Below are 3,687 nucleotides of genomic sequence, written 5' to 3' on the forward strand. Positions count from 1 at the left end.
TTCTCCAACTTTGGTCAGTACAGGGCAGGATTAGATGGGAGACTTCTTCTAAACAAGGGGCACTTGTGAAATACCTGCAGAACTAGTGTGTGTTGTAGCAGCGTTTTGCCATTGAAAACAAGCTAGCACGCTAGCGCTAGCATGCACTATGGTTAGTCACCTCATCTCGGCCAGTAACGTAGAAAGCCGTGCAGATTTTGAACAGCTCACCAGGAGACTGAAGGCTAAAGACATTCAGAAACCTGTATCTCACTAAAAACAGCATAGATAGTTTTTTTTCCAAGTTTGTGTGTGTGTGGAAGCACCAGAGACACAAAATAAAACCCCAAATCCAAGAAAAAGTTTTTTTTCATAATATGGCCACTTTAAACAAATATGACCAACACAATTAACTGGCACATTAAAGGAGGCAAAAATCATTTCAGAGACAGTGGTGACGAATGGAACAAAATACGTGGCACGTGTTATCGGTCAGGTTGGGAATGAATGGACCTAAAAGGGATTTGAGCTATTGTCCACAAACCTAGACAGGGAAATAAATCACTAAGTGCCTCATCTCCCAGTTGGTGATGGAGAAGGGAGATACAGAAAAAATTAATCGAGGCCTAGTAGCTCTGATATGAGCAGTCAGTGGGGAACCAAGCTGGAGGTGAAACTTTGCCTGTTTCAATCTTACAGACAGACATTACAAGCTGCTCCCTGAGGAGGGACATTTTATGGTCCCCTTGGTTTGTAAGTGACAGAAAAATGAAAGAGAACGCGTGAAGAGCAAAGCTGGTATTCAAGTCCTGGAGAAGAGTTTTTAAGAATCATTTTTTTTGCATGCTTTGGCCCATTAACTGCATGTCACCTATACTTTACATTACTGCCAAGCATACCATTACTTTTCTGATTGTTTTTCTACCTTCCAGGCAGCAATTGATTTCCTTTCATGTCAGCACAATCGACTTGCAAAGACTTGAAACTATCAAAGGAAACATTCAGACTGAGTATGTATGGGAAAATATAATATCTCTTTTGAGTATTAAACACTGAACCCCCCCTTTAGGCTTAACAGGTGATGTAAAAAGTTTGTAGAATGTTTCTTCATTGGAGTCTGTTTGAATTCATGTTATGAATCTGTAATTGACAGCATTGCTAACATTCGTAATAGGCTGTTTTAACTTTTACAGTCTTACAAGATGTCAAGCACAGTCCGCACACACCTGCACAGTCTTAGGCTATGTTTAGCCAGAAACGATCTTAAGAGAAAACGCAAAAGTGGCGTTGTGTTCTCACTTTTTATTCCCGCGTTTAGACGAGCGTTTTAGAGGGGAAATCTGTGTGCATATGGTGACGCAAAAGTGTGTGAAATTCGATGTATTATGCACACCAAGCTAGGTGGTAGCGTGAACCACTGCCACACAACACCACGCCCCTGCGTAGAACCTTCCTTCTACTTCTCTCCCTAGTAGCACGCAACCAAAACATGGCAAAGCAAACAGCAAAAGCCAACAATTTTGTCTGGACAGACAAGGAGGTGGAGTTAATGCTCCAAACAACCTTACTGGGACTGGGAGTCCTGCCAGTCAAAATATATAGACATATAGACCGAATTTGTTAGCAGTATCCACTACCTGGAGGGACGTTATTTTGATTTATGTAACGAAATATGGGGTGGGTCGCCAGCCACCATCATATCGTCTGATCTGCCGAACACAGAAGAATCAATTGTCAGCCCCCAGACCTCAGTCTAGAAGCACAGAGATCTACAAATTGATGCATCAGCAATTTGATGGAGGTAATTAATGCACCTTTTCTGATCAGTACTACAATCTGTGAATATTTCGTACAACTGTTGAAAAGACTCTTTGTATGTTTAGCAGAGCTGCTAGGTTAACTTGAAGGTCTGACGTATAGAATTAATCCAGCATATTTATTGTTATTTTCCTGTACTGGCGATGCCTGTGACGTTAAAGCGTATGCAACGAGAGCCAACGTGAGCAGATCGGAGGAGACTTTTGGAGCGTTTTTAAGATTGCCAGGGTAGTTTAATTTTTTGGGGTTTTTTAAGCCACAACAAAACGGATAAACAAAAGGCACATCTAATAAAACATTTTGTTGTTTTCACTTGGGATGGTTGTCGTGTGAACAGGGCCTTTAGAGGAGGTCTAATCCTAAACGTCTGTGAGGGTGGGCTATGGGGGCATTAAAGATATTTATTAGTATTAAATGTGATGTTTGACAAAAAAATTGTTTGTGGTCACTTATTGCATTTTGATTATTTTAATTGATGTAATTCATCAATTTAGAAGTTAGCTCTAATGTTATGTACTTGCTTACTTGCCAGAACCTTAGGAATTCATTATTTTTATTGATTAATTAACTGAAAAGCATTTTTGTAGTTGTGGCTGCAGTAGATGTGTCTACGGAGACGCTGTTAGTAAATCCAATTAGAAAGACAAACAGTAAACAAACACAGACACTGTAAAAACAAAACTTAATATTAGATGTCAGTGAACAACCAAGATAAAGAATTTTAAAAACTCCTTTCCATGACTGCGTGCTCGTAAAGAGGCTAAAGTAACTTGCAAAAAATAAGATGATTAAATGTTCACTGTGATGGATTACCCATCTGAGGAAAGTTTCTCTGCAAGTTGATTTTCATACTGTGCCTGCATGAACTGAAACCAGTGGCTGGCTGGAAGGAACCAAATTAATCGTGTATGTTCTATAAATAAAAATAAAGTATATGTCATTTGCTCTGCACTTACGGTAATGGAACAAAATGTGCAAAACCAACTGATGTTCCTTTAGGGGATAATACCACGTCTATTAATACAGTGATTGTTTAAAATATTACTTTAGGGACTAAATTTGGAGTATTTGTTCCCTGTTCACATTCCACATCTCAATTGTCTAAAGAACCTTTTCTAATTCATCTGCACGTTTGTTTAGATTAGTCTACGATTACAAGAAGAAATTAGTAAATGGTATTGTTTTTTTACCTGGATTCCACTAATTTCTTTGATCATTTAGAGGAAGTGTCGCTGGTATACATTTAAAGTACACCCATTTGGCTACAGCTAGAGACCTTAATTCCAATACCTCTACAATAAGATCATCTTCGAAAAGATTCTAAGTTACTTCATGTGCTTTTAAAAAGTACCATCAGTGTTCAAGAAAGTCAAATATTCTATGCATTACTTCTGTTGTTGCCTATTTCCCTTAACATCCTCTCTCCTCTTCTTTCCATGCTTCCTGTTCTCTTTTCTTCATCACTTTTTCCTCTTCCTCGCTCTCTTTTTCCCACTGAGAAAGACAGACTGGCTTAATGTGGCAACATAGTAGGATTACTGGACCACACTTGCCACACTTTAAAAGACCCCCTCTACTAAAGACCTTCTTAGCTCTGCCAAAAAAAACATGTGGATGCATGCACGCACGTGCACAATTTGTACTCCTTTTTGTGTTTGTATTGTGGTTTTTATTGTGATTTTTGTGGATGCATGCACGCACATGCACAATTTGTACTCCTTTTTGTGTTTGTATTGTGGTTTTTATTGTGATTTTAGTAGTGTGTGCTTGTGAGTGTTACTTTATAACCTTTGTATTTCGCCAGTGAATACATTGAGGGAAAAAGTATTTGATCCCCTGCTGATTTTGTATATTTGCCCACTGACAAAGAAAGGATCAGTCTATAATTTT

The 3,687-nt window shown here is 38.7% G+C and overlaps 1 protein-coding gene and 1 long non-coding RNA gene across 3 annotated transcripts in view; both read right to left on the reverse strand.

Annotated features, from left to right (window-relative positions):
- Window positions 1-3,687, reverse strand: part of pde2a (phosphodiesterase 2A) — a 160,393-nt gene that overhangs the window by 70,027 nt on the left and 86,679 nt on the right. The gene's annotated exons all lie outside the window — the stretch shown is intronic.
- On the reverse strand, window positions 1,288-1,564 carry LOC116684175 (uncharacterized). The gene is made up of 2 exons (XR_004330772.1): window positions 1,409-1,564; window positions 1,288-1,376 (listed from the first exon to the last, which is right to left on the reverse strand). It is a non-coding gene; the product is annotated as an uncharacterized LOC116684175 (long non-coding RNA).

The sequence above is a fragment of the Etheostoma spectabile genome, chromosome 3, assembly GCF_008692095.1.
Source record: "Etheostoma spectabile isolate EspeVRDwgs_2016 chromosome 3, UIUC_Espe_1.0, whole genome shotgun sequence".
Taxonomy (NCBI): Eukaryota; Metazoa; Chordata; class Actinopteri; order Perciformes; family Percidae; genus Etheostoma; species Etheostoma spectabile.